The sequence below is a fragment of the Physeter macrocephalus genome, chromosome 20, assembly GCF_002837175.3.
Source record: "Physeter macrocephalus isolate SW-GA chromosome 20, ASM283717v5, whole genome shotgun sequence".
NCBI classification, from domain to species: Eukaryota; Metazoa; Chordata; class Mammalia; order Artiodactyla; family Physeteridae; genus Physeter; species Physeter macrocephalus.
Window position 1 is genome coordinate 114,422,434 of NC_041233.1, and position 22,195 is coordinate 114,444,628.

At 51.9% G+C, this 22,195-nt stretch overlaps 1 protein-coding gene and 1 long non-coding RNA gene across 3 annotated transcripts in view; one reads left to right on the forward strand and one right to left on the reverse strand.

The window, feature by feature from the left end:
- The window catches only part of LOC129391636 (uncharacterized), a 15,640-nt gene extending 1,251 nt beyond the window's left edge, over nucleotides 1-14,389 (reverse strand). The window contains exons 1-2 of the long non-coding RNA XR_008616136.1: nucleotides 14,050-14,389; nucleotides 10,510-11,150 (exon numbers count right to left, since the gene is read on the reverse strand). This is a non-coding gene — a long non-coding RNA (uncharacterized lncRNA). The remainder of the gene's footprint in view (nucleotides 1-10,509; nucleotides 11,151-14,049) is intronic.
- MCPH1 (microcephalin 1) overlaps nucleotides 1-22,195 on the forward strand; it is a 236,587-nt gene that overhangs the window by 189,202 nt on the left and 25,190 nt on the right. The gene's annotated exons all lie outside the window — the stretch shown is intronic.

Genomic DNA, 22,195 nt, shown 5'->3' on the forward strand with positions numbered 1-22,195 from the left:
ATGCAGGGGACACGGGTTCGTGCCCCGGTCCGGGAGGATCCCACATGCCGCGGAGCAACTGGGCCCATGAGCCACAACTACTGAGCCTGCGCGTCTGGAGCCTGTGCTCCACAACAAGAGAGGCCGCGACAGTGAGAGGCCCACGCACCGCAATGAGGAGTGGCCCCCGCTCACCGCAGCTAGAGAAAGCCCTCGCACAGAAACGAAGACCCAACACAGCCAAAAATAAATAAATAAATAAATAAATAATTAAAAAAAAAAAAAAAAAACCTTATAGGAATGACTTGAGCTGAGTTTGTGTCGACACAGAAATCTTTAGGTTTAATTTCCCATCCTTTTCTGAAAGATCAGGCTGGGATGGTGTTTTAAAACATGCAGAAGCTGCAGCCACACTGGCAAGAGCTCAGCTTTGTGAAAACTCGCTGGTGCACTAACAAGCCAGGTGCTGCCTCCAGGGGAGCTTTGCAAGGAGTGCAGGGCGGGATCCCCGGAGAATGCCTGGGAGTCAGGATTCCTGCCTGTGAGCCCCAGTCCTTCTCTAACTTGTGTGGCCTGGGCCTCAGCCCTCTGCTAAATTCGGACAGTTACAAATGCGCTATCCATTCAAAGACACCTCAGAAAGATGCAGAGACGCAGTGGGACAGGAGGCTTTGAAAAGGGGCAGGTGCTAACCAAGTGGTACCCCTCCCAGAAGCAGCTGTGCCGCTCCTGTTTTTGTTTTTAACTGAGACTTTTTTTAAGAGCAATTTTCGGTTCAGAGCAAAATTGAGGGGAAGGGACAGAGGTTTCCCATACACGCCCTGTGCCCGTACACACACAGACTGCCCCTGTTAACAGCATCCCCACCAGATGGTACGTTTGTTACAAGTGATGGCCCTCCATTGACACATCTCACCCCCAGAGCCCGTAGTTCACATTAGGGTTTGCTCTGGGTGTTGTACATCCTGTGGGTTTGGATACGTGTATCCATCATCATAGTATCGTGCAGAGTAGTTTCACTTCCCTGAAAACCTCTGTGTTCCACCTATTCACTCCCCTACCAACTCCTGGAAACCCCTGATCTTTTCACTCTCTCCATAGTTTTGCATTTTCCAAAATGACATAGAGCTGGAATCATACAGTATGTAGCCTTTTCACGTTGGCTTCCTTCACACAGAAGTATGCATTTAAGGTTCTTCCGTGTCTTTTCATGGCTTGATAGCGCATTTATTTTTAGTGCTGGATAATATTCCATTGTCTGGAGGTACCCCAGTTTACTTATCCACTCACCACTGAAGGATATTATGGCTTCCAAGTTTTGGCGATTATGAACGCAGCTGCTATAAGCATTCGTGTGCAGGTTTTCGTGTGGACATAAGTTTTCCATTCCTTTGGATCAGTACCGAGGCGTGTGATTGCTGGACTGGACAGTAGGATTATGTTTAGTTTGATGAGAAACCAGCAAACTGTCTCTCAAAGTGACTGCACCGTTTCACGCTCCCACCGGCAGTGAGTGAGAGTTTCTGTTGCCCCACACCCTTGTCAGCATTTGGTGCTGTCGGTGCCTGGATTTTGGTCATGCTGATGGGTGTGCAGTGCCACCTCACTGTTGCTTTCGTTTGCATTTTTCTGATGACACATCATGCGGCGCATCTTTTCACACTCTCCTTTGCCATCTGAGGACCATCTTTGATGAGGTGTCTGTTAAGGTCTTTGGCTCACTTTCTAACCCAGGCAGTACCTCCTTTTGAAGTCTGCAAGCCTGCCGCCTTGGGCACGTTTACGAGACCGCTGCACCGTGGACATACCCCTGAGGTGCGCGGCCGCTCACACTGAGCGGGACCTCAAAGCCTCCATCCAGCAGGAAGGTCTGGCCTTGCAATGTCTCACCTCCTGCTTTTAGACGCGCCCGAGACCGTAAATGTGACAAGGCAGAAACCTTATGGTTCTGCGTTGAAAGATTTCTTTTGGTTAGGTGTTTTTTTTTTTTCTTCATTGACTGAATAACACTGAACAAAACAATATTACTATGAAATGAAAGTAATAGACCCCTGTGAGTTTGTATAAATACAGTTTTTTTTCTTTTTAACATTGTTTGGATCAATAAACGATGCAAGAGATATATAAGATAATTCCAAAAATGCTATGAGGCAATATGGAAAGGTCTGGAAGCCCACCCCTCCCCCAAGATGCTTTTTGGTTGCTTTTACAGCTACAGACCCCCACCTAAAGGTGGGTGTGTTGCTAAGACTTAATCTCCACCTTGGCTACACTGCATCACCTGGAAAAAGTGCAGCACGGTGCCTGTTAGCACAGTAGGATGAGCAAACCTTGAGGTGAGAGAAAAGCAGGGAGTGTCGGTCCATAAATGCTGATGTGCCCACGCAGAGAGAGAGAAAATGGCCATTAAGAGGTGACGAGGAAGAGACGTGGGCTTGCGTCCCCCGGGAAGGAGGGGCTCCTGGAACTGCATCCGTAGCCCTGCAAGCCACACACACCAGAAACCCCGGAGTCGTCTGTCTTTAACCCCCGGGGGCTGCAGGGCACGCCAGCTGTGTCTTCCAGACGTCTCCTCCCTCCACTTCCGCTGTCGCTGCTTTCTGTCCTCCTTATAGATGCGTCTCTGGGAAACACGGATCTCATCATGTTACATTTCAGGTGACTTACCTGTGCCCGCAAGATCAAGTTCAAAGTCTGCAACAAGGCGTTCAAGACCTTTCCCAACACTTGTTCTCAGACCACCTTCCCACCTTCTGTTGCCTCCCTGCCCCTCAATGCCAGCTGGCTACCCGGGACCCACCACCATGCCTGACACCAAGCTGTGTGTGTCCGCCTCTCCCCTGCCAGGCCACACCATCAGCATCCCCCATCACACCACAGACACACACACACACACACACACACACACACACACACACATCCTTTTCCTTATTATCCTGGGACAAGCCTTTCTGGGAAGCAGTCCCCAGACCTTCCAGGAAAAATTAATTTCACCCTCTATTATGGTTTTACAGTATTGTTTTCATATCACCGGCATAAATACTATGGTATAAAAAGGATAATTCCTATAACTTCGTTTAATTAATTGTTTATGTATGTCTCTTACTGCTAGATTATGAGCTTCTTGAAAGCAAGGTCCACATTTTTGCTTTCTTTTATTTAATCCCCTGCATCATACGTTGAAGACACCTATAATATCTTGGGTTAAAACTGAATCCGATTGGAAGGGGGTGACATGGTAGTGGGTGCCATACGGGTCGAGGTCTGGAAGGCCGGTCTCCTTGAGCAGAGAGATTCAGGACAGCTGCTTGTTGGGAAGGATGGAAGGGCTGCAGGGGCCACGTGGTAGAGGCCTGAAGACCAAAGCAAGGTCGTTGCCAAGGTCCTTACACTTTTATCTGCGGCGTTTGGAGCCAGAGAGGGACGTGGTCTCCACAGTTTTTGTGAGGATTTCTGGGCAGTGGGGTGAAGGCAGATGAAGTTAGATCTGAGAGCCCTGATGGGAGGTGGCCTGACAGCCACACGTCACGTGAAAGCATGATCCAGATGGTGGCCCTGCAAAGGGGATGAAGAGCTCCAGGGAGCCGGGGAGAATGGACGGGCGGGAGTTGGGGGAGGAGGGCCGGGCTTGCCCATCCCAGGGAGGACATGCCAGTGGGAAGGCTCCCCTGCCGGTCTACTTCCTTTCCTGAATGCACAGCGAGTTCCTGGGCCGCCTTTGTTGTGAGCTGGTTCGGTTTGTCACTCTCCGTTGTTTACAGCCTACAGGTATTTGTAGACAGATCTTATCTCCTTCCCTCTTAGTCACCACTTGGCCCAACTCTGCATGCTTTACTCTTTTAAACTCTGCCCCTGGGGCTGACCTCTCACTACCCTCTCAAGGAGACTTGTTTGTGCTGTTGGAATCTATTCCATTTTGATTATTTTAAGACAAGCGGTAAGCTAAATATGGCCCAGCAAGTATGGTCTTGAAGTAGAAAAAAATAAATCTTATGCATGTATATGTTTATATATATTTGTGTGTATCGAGTGTGTCGTAAGCCCGAGGCAGCTGTGGCGCTTCCCAAGCATCAGTCTGCAACCTGTGTTCTCCCAGTTTCCCCAGGAATGAATTCACTCTAAATTTTTTTTTTAAAGGAAGAAAAATCAGAAAGCGATAAGTGCCTACTGCCTCCGGATTCTCCTTTAGGATACATCTGTTTCTGTGAGGTCTTGGAGTTTATAGGACTGTGCTTATTTTCATGATCCCATTAATATGTATGCTTATCAAGAGGGCCAGCTCTATTTTGTCACCAAATTTCTCATCCTTTTTCTTAGTTCTTCCCTCCTCTTCCCCATTCCATGTCTGGTCTCTAGTGAGGTTTCCATACCTTACACTTTTGTCAAAAAATACTGGTTGAAAACACTTCTAGAAAACAATGTAGGAGGAAATCTTCATGACCTTTGGGTTGTGTATTTCTTAGGACACAAACCCAAGCACAAGCACTGACCATAAAAGGAAAATTGATAAGTTGGACTTCATGAAAATGAAAAGTTATCTTCTTTGAAAGGCACCATTAAGAAAATGAAAAGGCAAGCTCCAGACAGGGAAGAAACATTCATATTCCATATTTTTGAAAAGGAACTTGTGTTCAGAATGTATAAAGAATTCTTAAACCCTATCCAATTTCTTAAAAATGGGCAAGCTGTAAGAACAGAACCTCACAAAAGAAGTTATGTCCATGACAAAGAAAGCACATGAAAAGATGCTGAACATTATTAGTCATCTGGGAAATGCAAGTTAAAACCACAGTGAGCTATGGCCGCACTCACCCACTATGGACAAATTAACGCCAAAACTAAAATGCCAAGTTACAGCGAAGACACAGAGCAACTAGAACTCATACTTTGCTGGCAGGAGTATAAAACACTGTAGAGAACTGTTTGGTAATTTCCTACTAAAGTTCAATGTATACCTAGCAAATGACACAGGAATTTCACTTCTAGGTATTTACCCAAGAGAAAGGAAAGCATCTGTCAACAAAAAGATTTGTAACTGTTCATTGCAGCCTTATTCCTAATATCTAATAGCTGGAAAAACCCAGATGTCCATCAGCTGGTGAATGCATGAGAACTATGCTATGTTCATCCAACAGCACAACAATAAATACGACCGTAAAAAGGAGAAAACAGCAACATAGCTGAATCTCAAACACTTGTGCGGAGCCAACGAAGGCGGTCACAGCGCGTGGGCCGTGTCCTTCCCTTTACGTGACCTTCAAGGACAGGCCACACTAGTCCGCTGGCCCGTGGTGGTCCAGGGATGGGGGCAGCAAGGAATGCAAAGCGACACAGGGGACATTGGGGATGACGCGAGCACGCCCACCCTGATGGAGCTGTGATTGCATGGGTGTGCATGCCTGTCAAAAGCATCAGACTCTGTGCGTCCAAGCTGGGAACATTTTATCCTTTGTAAATTATACCTCAATAGAGTCCAATTTTAAACAGCTAATCACAAAAGAATAAATTAAGCACGTACGCATTGCCAGAAAATGAGACCGTTGGTGGTTTACGCGTTCACGTGAATTTAAGGCAGCGCGTGCCCTGCGCCATTTGCATTGTGAGATATAATTGATGGTGAGGACATCGGCGGGGGGTTGGGCTGGGGGTTTGGGCGTGGAAGCATCTCCCCACCTTCAGTAAGTTACACAGATAGGACTTATTTACAAGGTTGGGCTGGGTTTCCAACAAACAGATGGGAAGTAGGCTGCCGGTAACCCTGAAAACATCCCGAGTCCCTCTCGTTCCTGAACTTGGCGCCGTCACTATTCCGTATGCGGTGATTCTACTGGACACTAAAAAGCACGTGTAACAAGGTATTCGTATTCAATCTCCATTGAAGTCAGCGGGCTTTTTGTAATGATTGGGCTGGAGACCTGGGCGTCCTGGTCCTTGGACCGCGCCCCCAGCTCAGCCGTCCCCACTGCCTGCCGCTGCGGCCACACCCGCAGTGCAGGCGCCCCAGGCATCGCATGGCTGCCACACTGTGCCTTTCCAGGGACAGTTCTTCCCAAGGCCAGCGGATGTGTGCGCCCACCAGCCCGCGATGTTTTAGCCAAAAGCAAAGCCTTTGAAAGAGGAGCAGAAATAAGACCATTCAAATCTGGTCTGTGTAGGGACTCCAGTACCCAAATGATGAATTTAAGGGGAAAAAAATAATTCTGTAATAAACCTCCAGGACTATTAGCTTGAGTGGGTTACAATATGATGGAACGTTCCAGTGAACATCTGAATCCCCCAGCATATTTTTGTAATCCAGACAGAACTTCTGAGAATTATAAACTTAAGTGCAGTAGAAGCTTTTGGAACTAGCTGAGGGGTGAAATGAGTCGCTCTAAGTACAAAGGAGCAACAGCAAAGAAGTTGATCGGGAGGAACCATCGAATCCAAAATACCCACACGAGAGAGCATCAGGGAATCATCCAGCAGCACCGCTCCACGTTATAGGTAAGAGCGAAGCCTGGAGAAGTCGTTCCACCAACTGCAGCCCCTGTGCTGTTTCCTGGAAAGCCGATCACTCCTTTTCAGGCTTACGCCTCCCCTGTAAGGAATGCAGGGGCAGGTGAAGCGTGGGGATCCTGACCCCGAAGCTGGCTGTGAGCAGAGAACAGAAGGAAGCCCTGCCTCCCGGCACCCAGCCCCCCGTTCTTCCTGGGCTCCTAAAATCTAGAACCACCATCATGTTAGGGACTTTTTTTTTTTTTTGCGGTACGCGGGCCTCTCACCGCTGTGGCCTCTCCCGTCGCGGAGCACAGGCTCCGGACGCGCAGGCTCAGCGGCCGTGGCTCACGGGCCCAGCCGCTCCGCGGCACGTGGGATCCTCCCGGAGCGGGGCACGAACCCGGGTCCCCCGCATCGGCAGGCGGACTCTCAACCACTGCGCCACCAGGGAAGCCCTGGGACATTTTTTATCCCTTTTTCCAACTGTTGACATCCTGAAGGGATCTTTCCTTCCTGTGAGTTTCTCAGTTGCCCTTTTTCTCCTCCCTCCCTAGGCCCCTACTCCATTGGGGCTTCACATCCATTGAAGAAGAACTTGTTTTGCCCGGGGATAATTGTTTTGAAACTTAAGAGCAGGGGGCCCCTGGCCTTTCGCCGTGACTTGTTCCCAGAAACCACAGGACAAGGCAGATCATCAGAAAGATGTTACGGCCCGGGTTGCATTTCTGACCAAAGACTCAGCAGCAAATAAATCACAGATGTGAAACAATGCTTAAACCCCCGGCGTAACGCAGCAAACCACTGGTATCTTCTGAAACAATCCTCTTATGCTTTGAGCAGCTGGGCCACGCGTGCTGGCCTCTGAAGGGAGACATTTGCCTTCCAGGTTGTGTCTTGGAAGGGAAGGGGTCTGTGGACACTGGCCTGTGCCGTCCTTCGAAGGATATAGAGAAGTCGTGTTTCATTTTTAAGCACTGGGAATTAAAGAAATTGTTTCCATACAATAAAAAATGTTAATTTGCTTTGTAAAAAAATACATCTAGGTTGGTAAGTTTTAGTTTAATAGGAAAAAATGTGTAAACAAGGTTTTAAATATTTGGTAAGTTCACTGGTGTCTGTCGGCAGCCCACAAACCGCTAAATCCAACGGCACTCCAAGATTCTGGAGGCTGCTGTATTTTCCCTCATACTCTGAAGAATATGCCTGATTGTAAGCATAAGGAGAGATAGGTTTTGGAAACCTGCAAATGACAAAGTTCTCTCATTTATCTGTATGTGGAATAAAATGTCTAAAGCATCTAGCAACCCTCACAGAAGAGGGGGAGGGACCTTTTGAGAAAGCCAGTGTAATCCACCTCAACTCAAACCTGCAAACTCACAATAGTGGATTTTAAAGTGAACTAAAACTGAGTGGTGGATATAACTTGACCTAAAAATAAAATTCGCAGTAGGTCATTTCATAAATCTCAATCCAAAATATGGCTTTGAATAAAAGCTTCATTAAAACACCTGACCTACGTCGGGTGCCGCGGCCGTCTTCTATGAAAACGCCACGGTGCTCTAGGCAGAGGACTCCCCTAGTCAGACGGCCAGTGTCGGTCACCCCCGAGGAGGGCACAGAAGGAAACGCCTCTTCTCTCCCCAGTCAGCGGTAGCATGGAGCGGAGCTACCTCGAGGGGAGAAAACGTGGAGACCAAAACAAAACCCAAAGAAGGACTGACAACCCTGGGAAACCAGGAGGCCCACGCCACAAAGCTGGGTCCCGTCCAGGACGCGCTTGGCAGGGAAGCAGCCAAGCATGCCCGCGAGAAGCTGGGCTTCGGCCGGGCTCTGGGCGAGGAGGGCCAGCCAGGTGGATACCGGCCCTGGTCGGGCCGTCCCGGGAGGCGCGGGCTGGCCGGAGCTGCAGGGAGGGCAGGCCTACCTGCCAGGCTGGGACAGCAGCTCAGAGCCCCGGAGCCCTGACCGACCGGCCCCAGACCGTGCCTGCTGCCGGCAGAGAGCCTGGCTCCCGGGCCCGAGGACGCCTGAGTGGGAGAGGAAGGGCGACCAGAGAGAACACCCCGGCGAGAGCGGAGAACAGAGCTCTGCGGAAGGGAGCTCGTCTCTGAGCGGCCGCTGACTTGCCTTGGAATTGGCCTTGCGCTGGCCGCACCGATTTAATGTCAGGGTTCTGCCCCCTCCTCTTTCAGGCTCTGTGAGTCATGGACCGAACTTTATTCCCCTTTGGGCGATGGATCAATGTAGGGCGACTAGCGCCCACTTGCTACGCGGTTAGTACAGATGCCTTCTCGGCCTGTGGCCGCTGGAACTGCACTCGGGCCGTCCAGGCTGAAGCCTCCCACTTTGCAGAGCCTCTAGGGTTACGATACGGTGGTTCTCACCCATTAGGATCACCTGGGGGGGTTGCTGGTTTTTTTTTTTCAACTCCCGCTACCCAGGCCACAGCTCTTTAGTGAAATCAGAATGTCTGGATTGGGACCCGGGCACTGGTATTTTTAAAACTCCCCAGGTGGCCTGCAGGATGCAGGCCAGTTGAAGAACCAGGGTTATGATCCTGTCTCAGCCCAGCAGCCCACCAGAGTCACCCAGGGGGTGACCACCTAGAGGGGTGGGGTAGGGAGGGAGGGAGGGAGACGCAAGAGGGAGGAGATATGGCGATATATGCATATGTACAGCTGATTCACTTTGTTGTGAAGCAGAAACTAACACACCATTGTAAAGCAATTATACTCCGATAAAGATGTTAAAAAAAAAATTCCTGAGGCCAAGGCCTCCACCCGCCAGGTGCTCTGACCTGATTGCCGTGGGGTGAAGCCCTTGCAGTAGTATTTTAAAGCTTCCCAAGTGATGTTACCACGCAGCCCCAGTGAGACTGCTCGTACAATCAAGGCCTACAGAGCCCTGCCCGCGGGGTTGGTTTTTCAGCCCTTTCCAAACTTTTGCCAAGAACCCCCAACTTTAAATTACACTATAGACTTGCTCTAGTGTTTTTATAAGTTTGCAAATTTCTTGCCAACTACCTGACAATTTTTAAAGGATCAAATTAAGAAGTTCTACAAAGCCAAGGAGTTATTTCCATGTGTATTTTGTCACGACTTTTTTTCTTTTAAATGAGCGTTAGAGCAATGAAAAGCACTTCAGAACCAAGTACAGCTTGAAAGCCGATGTGGTTGCCACTAGAGCGTGTGGAGCAGGCCCGGGGCAGCCAGCCCTCAGACACGGGAGGGAAAGAACCCGCCGTGTTCCAAGCTTTGACCTATTTCTTGCAGTTGTTGAAAACTATGAGGCATGAAATCCAGATTTATGACTTTTTAAAAAGTTAGTTGTGGATTCCCTAGACGATTATGTTCCCATCACTTATGTAGCTTTTAAAACTCAAATGACGCTTTGAAAAAATCCAAGTCTGGCATGCGCCGAGCTCCAGTGTCGGTCGTCTTAATTCAGTACAAGTAAAAGGGGGAAGGTGCCTCTGCCTTTGCTGAAACTACGGTTTGTTGTGGGGAGCAGACAGGAAGGCTCATTCATGTGTAACTTTGGGGAAAGCTAAGCCAGGGGTGATTCTCCTTGGGCGCTTTATTTCTCTGTCTGCATAAAATGGGAATTTGAGGAAAATGTCTTAGGAAAGTGGAGCCTTCACGCTGGATGTGCCTTTCCTTTTCGCCTTTTCGGATTTTATGTTTACTGCGAGTTTCATAACCGAGAGATGTCACCCGTCTCTGCCAGGGCCAGGTGCGCCAACACCAAGGGTTACCCTATATGCCTCTCCTCTACCCTTATCTCTCTTTGGCTTGTTTGTTTGTTTTGGTTTTTTTGTTTAGATTCTTCGGAATTTCTCTCAACTGTTTTTCTAAAACATTGTAGTGTGAAAACCTCTGCTGATTGCATATCAGTTATAGCTCAATAAAGCTGGAAAAGGATAGAAAATAATGTTAAAATTTCAAAAACCAGCGGAGATTTATAGAAACCAGACTGCGTGCCTGGCAACACACGCTTCTGCCTGAGGCTTTTCCTGCCAAGAGCCCTAAGGGTTCCTGAGGTCATTCGCACCGTTTTTACTGGCCTTCAGTCTCCTTGCTTGGTGGTGTTGTGATCTCCCCGTTGCCGGACTGTTACAGCTGCCTGCTTCCACTTCTCCTAAATCGACGCAGATGTGAGGGTGACTGGCCACCAGGTCGTCTCCCCACCCCCCCACCCCCGATAGGAGCTGCACCTGTCCCCAGTCAGACGTGGGGAATCGCATGCACAGGGCGTGGCAGCCCTCTCGCGTGCAGACTGCGTTCCCCGCCATGGGCTCAGCACGTTGGGCAATGCGAGGTTCCTTAAGGACGTGGATCTTGTTCTAACCCCCCGGGGGGTGCTGTAATTTTCTTGGAGCGCGGGCTCCGGGCCCCAGTTGCCTCCGTCTCCCTCACGGCACCCCGGCCGGCTTCCTGCCCCGCCCTCGCGCTGTGCGGGGGGGCCCGTCGGGTACCGGGCTCTCTCTTAGGCTCCTGTGTGACGGTGAGAAGAGCAAGGACAGAGACGTCACGTAGCCTTGGGATGAGGAGCTGGGACTCCGCGTGCAGTCTTCGTAAATCCCAATCCCACGTCAGCAAGGAAATCAAGCTCCAGGTTGGACTAGGGAAATTTCGTGATTTCAGTCCTATCTGAAAGACAAAGATGGCTCTAGAATAGAAGACCTGAGCATCCTCAGGTAATTCCTGTCACAAGGACTGATGGGTGGGAAACAACGGCCCTACTCCGGGCTTGCGAGGTTGCGGGTCCTTCCTGGGTGGTGCAGGGGTGTCATTTAAAGCAGTACCTGGTGCGGCGAAGGGCATTCACGCAGAGAAGGGCTCTGTGTCTGTTACGACGCGTCTGGTTTGGATGTGCGTCCCTCCACCTGCTGACCCGGCACCTTGGCCACGTTCCTCAGAACCCCAGTTTTCCACCTGTGGAATGTGGCTAATAATGGTCTCTGCCTCACAGGATTTTTGTAGCAATTAAAACGGGATGCTTTGCGGAACACAGCTGGAATAGTTTAACAAACGTTTGCTCAGCAAATGTTGATTATCATTTAATATCTCAATTGTTAATTTGAACAACCGCTGCCTCCCCAATCTCCACGAATGGGACCGCTAGTCAGCCGGTTCTGCCCACCGAACTCCTGGGCATCCTGCTCTCGGGGACGTCAGCCACAGAGGAAGCAGGGCCCGAACGAAGGTGGTAAAGTGACAGCTGGCATTTATTAGCAGCTCCCTGGGAGCCAGGCATTGTGCTGGCACGGACTTTCACTCTGCCTTCCAGCATTTCTGCTAGGTAGACAGGATGACCGTTCACACTTGTAGAAGCTGAGACTTCAGAGATTTCAGGGCTCACGCGAGGCCACTCAAGGGCCTCACTGGCAGCCGACACTTAAACCCAGGTTCTTCCTGGAACCCGGCCTGCTCTGGCCTCCCCGTGTCCCTTGGCCTCCGGGGACAGGCCCTGCGGGGAGGTGACGCAGGAGTTGTTGCAGGTAGAGAGAGAAATCAGAGGTGTTCCTGAAGTCTTGAGACTGGGTGACTGGGCAAGAGAGACAGGAGTGGAGGGGAGATGACTTATATGGGAGATGCGTTACGTTAGACGTCCGCAGACTTGTGCAGCAGAGCCTGGGGATGTGTCACATAGAACTGAGTTAGTAACAAAGCTGTCGCCTCGTGGCTAGTTTTATAGCTTCAGCTTCCAAGTGGCATCTCACAAAAAAAAACCAAAAATGTGCCCCTGCAACATTATAAATCCATACACATGTACATATACACACGTACACACACACACACACACACACACACACACGCATGGCCACCAGTAAGCTACAAGGTACCTGGGCTGTGTCATCTGAAAGTAAGAGCTGACGCCCATTCATTCATGCAGCTGTTCATTGAGAGCCTCCTCTGGGCCAGGCACCTCGCCTGGAGTGACAGGTACGCGCATCCTGGGGGAGCTCGAGGGGAAGCAGTGTGGCGCCGAGGGCCGGTGGATGCTCCAGCAGCTCCGTACCCGTTAGCTTTGTGACCCCAGGCAACTCACTTCCTCTCCACGTCTTCGGTTTCTCGTATAGAAAATGAGGAATAAGAATAATATCTGCCTCATCACATTTGTATGAGGATTGAAAGTGTTTTTTTAATTGGAGTATAGTTGATTTACAATGTTGTATTAGTTTCAGGTGCACAGCCAAATGATTCAGTTATATATTCTTTTTTAGATTCTTTTCTTATTATAGGTTATTACAAGATATTGAGTAGAGTTCCCTGTGCTGTACCGTAGGTCCTTGTTGTTTATCTATTTTATATACAGTAGTGTGTATATGTTAATCCCAACCTCCTAATTTATCCTCCCCCTTTCCCCTTTGGTAACCGTAAGCTTGTTTTCTATGTCTATTTCTGTGGGTCTGTTTCTGTTTTGTAAATAAGTTCATTTGTATCATTTTTTTAGATTCCACATACAAGCGATACCATATGATATTTGTCTTTCTCTGGCTTCCTTCACTTAGTATGATTATCTCTAGGTCCATCCATGTTGCTGCAAATGGCATTATTTCATTCTTTTTTATGGCTGTTATTCCACTGGATATATATGTGCCACATCTTCTTTATCCATTCATCTGTTGATGGACACTTAGCTTGCTTCCATGTCTATTTACATGGCTATTGTAAATAGTGATGCAGTGAACACTGGGGTGCATGTATCTTTTCAAACTAGAGTCTTCTCCAGATATAAGCACAGGAGTGGGATTTCTGGGTCATATGGTAGCTCTGTTTTTAGTTTTTTAAGGAACCCCCATACTGTTCTCCATAGTGGCTGTATCAATTTACATTCCACCAGCAGTGCAAGAGGCTTCCCTTTTCTCCACACCCTCTCCAGCATTTATGATTTGTAGCCTTTTTAATGATGGCCATTCTGACCAGTGTGAGGTGATACCTCATTGTGGTTTTGATTTGCATTTCTCTAATGATTAGCGATATTGAGCATCCTTTCACGTGCCTGTTGGCCATCTGTATGTGTTCTAAAAGTTAGTATTTATAAGACATTTAGGACAGAGCAGCGTGTTTAAAGGCCCCGTGGCCAGAAGGAGGCTGGCAGGAGACCGGTGTGACGGAACAGAGGCGGGGCAGAGGGTGGAGATTCAGCTGCAGGTAGAAGTAGGGGCTGGTCCACGGAAAGCGTTTAGTAGGAGTTTTGGTTTTTGCTCCAAGTAATGGGAAGCTGTTGGAGGGTTTAAGAGTGCGTGCGTGTGTCTGTGTGTGTGTGTGTGTGTGTGTGTGTGTGTGTGTGTATACACAGCGTGTTGAGCAAAAGAAGCCAGAAACAAAAGAGTATGTGCCACATGCCTCCATTGTTGTGGTCGAGTCTCAGACGGGAAGCATCCGTGATGACAGAGCTCAGAACAGGTCACGTCAGTGGAGGCAGCAGGGGGAGAGTTCTCTGCGGTGGGCACGGGGGAGCCCCCCGGGGCCTGGAGACCACCACCTTGGTGGCCGTGGTTAAACAGGTAGATGCGTACGTAAAAACTTAGGCTGTGACTTAAGATTAGTGTACTTTGTGCACTTAACTGTATGCATTTAATACCTCAGTTTTAAAAAAGAAAAATGGTGAGGGATGAGGACGCAGGGGTGCATGCCTGACCCAGTTCGTGGGCAGTTTCAGTCACCTGGAACAGAAATTATTGAAGCTCTACGAGGATGCTGATGGTGGTGGTGAAGATGAATGGATGGGCTTGGAATGGTACAACCCACAGACCTGTGATGAACTGGATACAGAAGGTGAGCGGATGAGAGGGGTCCAGGACGACTCCTGGGCTCCTGTTCCGTCCCCCGAGATTCTGAAAGCCCTAGGATGTAATTATCAAGAACGCTGCTTGCCCGGGTTAGACTCCAAGGCTCCTTCGCTTCCTAACCGTGTGCCCCTGTTCCCTCTGCACCTTATTTTCATCTGTGAACTGGAAACAGTGACAAGGCCTCAATGAGCTAATTCACATCAAGCGCTTAGAAGGGCTGCGCACAGTAGGCTCTGAGTAACCGTTAGCTGTTATCTGATGGCACCGGGCTGGGGAATGAAGGCCTGAGTTAAGTTAGACGTGTGGCGTGTAGAGCGCCTGTAAGTCATCCAGAGAGAGAGTTGGGTGGGGCACTGCTCTGGTCCCAGAGCTCAGGGAGGGTCAGCAGCGAGGACAGAGGTGAATCGCTGGCCATCTGTGGCCAGGAGGGCTCTAACCGCCTGGGCTGTGAGCCGTCCTCGGGACCTAAGGGCCCGGTGGGGAGGACAAGCCCAGACGGGGGAGGAGCCCAGGGAGAAAACCAGGGGTGATGGGTCCCAGGGCCAAGGGGACGTGACACGAGGTTCGGAGCAGGGAGGGGACGTCTCCAAGTGTCGAAAGCTGCTGAGAATCCAGCCAGGATGAAGGCGTCTTCTGCCACACACTGTTCTGAACACCGTAACTCCATGGCCGTGAGCTCCCGCTCTGTTCCCACCCCGGGCAGCGCCGGAATCACCCAGGCTGCACAGACTGAAGCTCAGGGTCGAGGCTTAGGTGGCAGAGAAGGATCTGACTGCGGGGAGCGTCCTTGTTTTATCCCCGTCGTCTTCCTTCCCCCCAGCCCGGGCGCCAGCCCAGGGGGGACCTGGGAATCAGGGTCCTGGGCCTGTTGTTCCACACGCATTTATTTTACTCAGATGCAGTCCCGTGCACCTACCTTGCTCTGCTCACCAGTCCAATGAAAAAGGTGGACTCGAATAATCCTTTTCGTGTTGGAGTCTTTCACTGTAAATGTGAGCAGCTTTGAGAAGTGTACTACTTGTAGATGTTACTGCAACCGTGCTTCTTACGCTGAGCTCTGTGCCCGATCTTTCTCGTGTTTGTTATGTTTACTTACTGAGAAGTAATTTAAAAGATGTTAATAGTGAAACAAGCAGATAAATTACAGGGCAGAACAACTACATACGAGACCCTACAGGAAAATTACTCTAACAAGGGCTGCTCTGTGCTCTGCTGTCACAGGGTTTGGGGAACACGAGCGCCGGCGAAATGAAACTAAGAAATTGTTCGTTACAATTAGGTGTGTTTATTCATGGGTTTTGACCTTTCTCTTAACCCTTTCAAACCGTCTTCTCGGTTACTGGTTAGAACGCACCATCCTCACGTACCCTAAATCTCCTGTGTCCCAACGCTCCCAGAGTTTAGGGCCAGGGCTCACGGTACGCAGCTAGCTGGTCTCTGCAGCCTTACTAGTTCAGCATTTGGCCAAAGCCATAATCCTCCTTAAATCAGATTGCTCTCAGTGATGACAAAACCAACCAGAGAGGGGAAAGCGCCTACCTTCCTTCTTTCCAGCTCCCTGGTCTAAGACTTTCTTCTTTCCTCATGATAAAAAACAAAAAACTAAAAACTAACATCATCTGCTTCGAAAATACAGCCCTCTAAGACCATTTCCAGCCGAAGGAAGGATTTTTATCAGCTTCGCCATGGGTCTCGCCGGCCCGGAATCAACAAACCCATTTCTTTTGTTCCTGAGGTTATTTTTAAGGTATCTCTTAGCCCATTTCCCCAAATCTGAGAACATGAGACATGGATTTCCCTTACAAAAACCCTTCCTAGTCACCTTTAAAAGTGTTTCACGAACAGTGTTACAAATTACAACATCCAAACCGCAAACTTCTGAACTTCCAACTAAAGCAGGAAACGATCCCATCCCCTCACGGCTCTGCCGTCCCCTCCATTCAGGTGGCTCCTGGACCAGCTCTCCAGTTGTGAGCTCCCTTCCAGAACCGTCCTCCCACCCCCCGACGTGGTGACGCGCTGCCCCGTCCGATTCCACGTACCTAGAACCGAGCCCTCACCCTCCCGCCGGCTCCCCGGTGCCACCCAGTTCTCCCAGTGGAATCACTGCCCTTAGGATCGCCCGACTAGAGAATTAATCAGGAGCTCCCCTTTCCTCTGCAATCCTCTGCACGCTGCGATCGATAGAGTTCTTGTCTCCTAAGATCTGCCTTAGAGTCTCTGCCTTCTCTGCTCCGTCTGGGACGCTTCTTCCAGACCCTCACCCACTCGGCACCTTCCACACCAGAACCTGCCCTTTTTCTTTTTTAACATCTTTATTGGAGTATAATTGCTTTACAGTGGTGTGTTAGTTTCTGCTGTATAACAAAGTGAATCAGTTATACATATACATATGTTCCCATATCTCTTCCCTCTTGCGTCTCCCTCCCACCCCTCTAGGTGGTCACAAAGCACCGAGCTGATCTCCCTGTGCTATGTGGCTGCTTCCCACTAGCTATCTGTTTTCCATTTGGTAGTGTATGTATGTCCATGCCACTCTCTCACTTCGTCCCAGCTTACCCTTCCCCCTCCCCGTGTCCTCAAGTCCATTCTCTGCATCTTCGTCTTTATTCCTGTCCTGCCCCTAGGTTCATCAGAACCATTTTCTTTTTAGGTTCCATATATATGCGTTAGCATACGGTATTTGTTTTTCTCCTTCTGACTTACTGCACTCTGTATGACAGACTCCAGGTCTATCCACCTCACTACAAATGACTCAGTTTCGTTCCTTTTTATGGCTGAGTAATATTCCATTGTATATACGTGCCACATCTTCTTTATCCATTCGTCTGTCCGTGGACACTTAGTTTGCTTCCATGTCCTGGCTGTTGTAAATAGAGCTGCAGTGAACATTGTGCTACATGACTCTTAGAATGATGGTTTTCTCAGGGTCTATGCCCAGTAGTGGGACTGCTGGCTCGTATGGTAGTTCTGTTTTTAGAAGAACCTGCCCTTTCTGACGTATCCTCTGCAGATTCTGTTCCGGACTCCTAGACCACCAAACCCCTCAGCGGAGGATCTGCTCCAGCAGCCCCGGCCCGCGCTCTGCCGGCCCGCGCTCTGCTCCGCTGTCCCGCCTCCCTGCCCTCCGTGTCTCTCCCCCCGACCCCTGGGATGCGCGGCCTCCTCTCGGTGCTTCTCCATTTCCTGCTCCTCCAGGCTGGCTGAAGGCCCTGCCGCCCGCTGGGACTCTGCCCGGGCTCCCGCCCACCCTGAGCGCTGCCCTTGCTTGGGATCCTTTCTGTCTGGCCGCCGCTGCCCGGACGCCCCCGGGGGGTGAGCCAGCCTGGCTTCCCTAACTACAGGGGAAAGCGAGTCTGACTCGGAAGCAGGGAGACGGCGCCGCGGCGTCGGCCCAGTAAGAGGTGACGCTGGCCGCTCTTGGAGCTGCAGCACAGCCCCGAGAACGTCCCGTCCGCGTGCATTTGAAGGCTTCCCGACGGCGCGGTGGGACGGGCAAGGCGGCCTCACGCTGCCGGCCTGGGTGCCCGGGAGGGTGGACCGGCCAGAGCTGAGCTGGAGGAGGCGCGGGTGGCGGCCCGAGCGAGGAGCAGAGGCCGGGCCGCGGTCTGCGGCCTCCAGGGCCCCGAAGAGAAGGCAGCCGGGCCCGGGGTCTGCAGGCCGGCGGGGCGCCCTCCGCGCGCGGCGGCTGCTCGAGTCACCGAGGGTGGCCGAGCGCGGGGAGAGCAGGAGCGAGCCCGGGGCCCGCGCTTGCTGGGCAGCGTCGGAAGGAGGCCGAGACGCAGCGGGCCGCAGCCGCCGGGAAGCGGACGGAAACCCAGGGCTGGCGTGTCCCGGAAGCGAGCGGACGAGCGGCCTCGGAGAGCTGCCGGGGCGCCAGCGGCACGAGGCCCTGCGGCGGAGACGGCCTCGCGGCTGGCCGTGTGGACCACGCGCCGCGGGGGGCCGCGGAGGGGCCGCGGGGGCCGCTCAGGGGGCCGGCGCGACGTCCGCGTCCCGGGCTGCAGGGCCGAGGTGTGCGCGCAGCCGGCCAGGAGAGGGACGGAGGGAAGGGACAGCGGCTGCATCAAGGGGCGGGCGTGGACTCCGACGGGGTGGCTGTCCTCCAGGGAGCCCGGAAACAAAAGGTCCGAAGTGAGAGGTTCCGAGCTGGGTCGGGGGGGTGGGGGGGTGGTCTGGAAGCTGCAGAGAAGCAAGGACAGGTTTACATGGAAAATTGTGGGGATTTAAGCAGCATTTTAGGGATCATTATGTTTTCCTCATTTGAAGACCTTGTCTTTATTTATTTTTATGGGACTTAGGCAAATATCAGAATAGTTAAAGGTGTGTTCCATTTGTTTCCTTAGCTTTGTAAAAATTTCGCAGGGCCACAGCCGGACATCATTTGTTCTTTCTCTGGCACAGGCAGCTCACTTTCCCTGTGATCTATTCAGTCCCCCTGATGTGGTCAAGTTTAGGCACTGACATTTTTATTATTTTTTTTTTAATTTTTATTTTTGTCGGCATTGGGTCTTCATTGCAGTGTGCGGGCTTCTCACTGTGATGGCTTCTCCTGTTGCAGAGCACGGGCTCTCTAGACATGCGGGCTTCAGTAGTTGTGGCTCGTGGGCTCTAGAGCGCAGGCTCAGTAGTTGTGGCGCACGGGCTTAGTTGCTCCGTGGCATGTGGGATCTTCCCGGACCAGGGCTCGAACCCGCGTCCCCTGCACTGGCAGGCGGATTCTCAGCCACTGCGCCACCAGGGAGTGACATTTTTAGAAGGTGAAACTTCTAACTATATTTTGTGTTTCCAAACAGTTGCCTTTGGGTCTACCTTTTTCTACTTTGAAACAGCACTAGGATCTGTGCTCCGAGATGTGTCCTCCAGAGCTAGCGGTTTCACTGGGGCCGAGCCGATTGCCTGGGGGAGCTACAGTGAGAGCCACTCAGGTCACTGTTTCAGAGATTTGCCTTCTGGGTGGGTGTCAGAGAGGAGCCCCATGTGTTCCCATGGTCTCGTGCCGCCTCCCCTTCTCTGCCCGCCCCCCCGCCGAGAGGAAGACCAGCTTCTCACACTGGAGGGTTTGCAGGGAGGAGCGGGGCACTCCGACAGCCCCTGCCGCTGGTCCAGTGCCAGCTGCGGCCCTGTGGGTACCTCCTTCCGGGCAGGGGCAGCAGACTCACCGCACTGCAGGCCTAAGGCCCAGGTGTCCAACCGGCTTTATGAAGGATGAAAGTGGGTTTGATCTCTGTTAGACACCTGTGTCTGTCTCTCTCCCGGCTGGTGTTGAACCTGGGGTGCGGGGAGAGAGAGGCGTTATTTCTTGGAACCTTTAGAACCTCAACAGCTGAGCATCCCTACACACGCGTGCATGGCCCGTCAACCCCACGTGGTAATAGGAAGCTCGGAACAGGTTCGCTGCATCTAGAATCCATGCCCGTCCCCCGCCCCGCGCCCTGCCCGACTTCGTTTCTTGCTGAAATCACTGCAGTCCTTTCCTTGGCGTCTCCCGTCTCTGACCTCAGCCCCGCTGTGCCGCCTGCAGCGTGATCTTCCTAACGTCTGGCTTTCGTGCCCTGATCTGCCCGCGGTTCTCGTGGCTCCCCGTAAACTAGACGTCGTGCAGTAGAATCACGAGCCGTCTGGTGCCTGCTCACTCAGCCTCATCACCTTGGTACAGACTTAACAGGCTTTTAACAGTGAGCTTTTGTCACGGTGGCCCCCCGCCAGGCCCTTGGTCCCGTGCACTTCACCCCCCAGCGACCTGGGGCTGTTCGTGCCAGCGTGTGCGACCCCAGACACCCCCGCCCCACGCGCCCCTCCCTGAGCACATATCCTCCTGTCCCATCTCCAAATCACATGCCACCTCCGGGAAGCCTGCCCGGCTCTCGTTTCCCATCCCACGAGGTGACGTGTCCTGTCCTGCTGTGATTTCTAGGAAGTCCTGGGGAAGCAGACACTGTGTCCTTACGTTGCTGTATCCTGGTAACGTAGCCTGACACTCAGACAAACGAATAAACAGGTTACGACGTCGACCCAGCCCTGACTGTAGGGTAGCGGGCGGCGGTTCCAGGATTTTGTACCTTAGGCAGTGCAGGCGAGCTCTGCTGCGACGCCGGATAAGGAACTTCGTCTCCTGGGCCTCGGGTCCCTCGTCTGTAAAGGCGAGGCGAGCCGTGGCTGAGGCCACCTCCAGGATCCTTCCCGGCACTCGCGGCCCCTGCTGTCTTCTGTGACAGCCCCCCAGCCAGAAGGTACCCGCTTGAGCTAAAGCGTCCACCGTGGCTCGTGGTCCGGCTCTGCCCCCTCTCTCCTCCCGGGCCCTCTCATGTGCATCTCTGGGCTCCGCAATAAAGTGCAAAGGCCACATGGGACACGGGTGCAGCTGTCCTCACACCGAGGGGACGCTTCACCGGCCCAGCCTCCGGCCTGGACCCTGCGTCGGAGCCTGGCACTACGTGTGCTCCATGGGAGCGGGTGAGCCCCGTCCTCTGGGGTGGGCATCTTCAGCTCTCTTAACCACGCAGTCGCCTTTCTCTTATTGACAAGCATAAAGGAAAAGATCATAGAATCACCCTCCCGCGCGACGCGTCTCCTCCGGCGGGCGTCCTCTTCTGCCTGGCCCGCCCCGCCCCTCCTTGACTCAGCTGTGTTCACAAGGGTTCTCGAGAACCAGGACCAGTCGGGGAGACAGATACACGGATACGCAGGAGGAGACTGATTACAGCAGCGGGCTCGCACGGTTCCGGGGGCTGAGAACTCTGCAGCCCGGAGAACCAGGAAGGTTCAGGCCAGGTCCCAAGGCCCGATGCCAGGAGCTCCGATGGCCCAGCTCAAGCAGAGAGAACAAATTCGCCCTTCCCTTGCCTTTTTGTTCTGTTTAGACCCTCAAAGGCTTGGAAGTTTCAGAGACACCCTCACATGCACACCCAGAAATCGTTTCACCAGCCCTCTGGGCATCCCCGAGCCCCGCCCCGCCAAGCTGACACATTAACTATCACATCAGTCACGCGTTTTCTCTCCCTCGAAACCTCTGCAGCCACAGCAGCTACAAGTGCCCTATCGACTGTCGTCACTGCGAGCCTGGCCTCTCTGCACCGCTACGATTATGGCCCCTGGTATGTGCTGAGTTCCGGTAAGCGGACCAGTCTGGGCTTGATAGGATTTTAGAGCAGTGCCCTTCAGAAAAGCCTCCACAGACGAAGCACTTAAATTGTCCTTGAAAGAAAAATGGGATGTAGACAAACATAGTGCTAGAAAAGTATACTTTTTAACTGTTATTCTGTCTTTTAAGTTAACCGTAACAATTGAGTCTTTTCGGTGTACAGATGCGTTGTAACATACGTAGACTTGTATAACCACGCTAACTAAGCACGGGGAATCGAAAAGCACCAAAAGGCACGAATCAGAGAGTGCTGCGGCGTATTTGGCCAATCAGAACCACACCCCATGGTGCGGTGCCAGCCCCGTCCTCATGTCACGGTTGCCAGAACGTGGGAGAGTGCGTCTTAGCTCTGAAGAGGTGTGGCGTCACTTCACAGATGGGTATTCCTGTCCCTCTGTTGCCACAAGGAGCAGAGATCATGTGAAGTTCTGGGAAGGGCCGGGGCTTTGGGGCCTGACCCCTCAATTCTGTGGTGTGTGAGCTCAGGCAAAACAGAAAAAGCCAACCTCCCTGAGCTGCGGGTCCCAAACACGGGAAGTAGTTTGCCATGAGAATTCCACAGTGAAGGATGTGTACCTCCTTTTCCCCATATGGCTCGTAACCACCAGCGGAAACTAACACTCGAGGTGCGCTCTACCCAGAGGGAAAAGCAGAATCGCTAGTGAACTCTAACACCCACGTCCGGAGTAAATGAACCATCATCGCCCTCCCCCGTTTGGGGTTCAGGGTGGGGATACGTCTGGGTCGGGGATGAACACCCGGGGGTCGCTGGAGCTAGAAGCACAGGGTCGGCG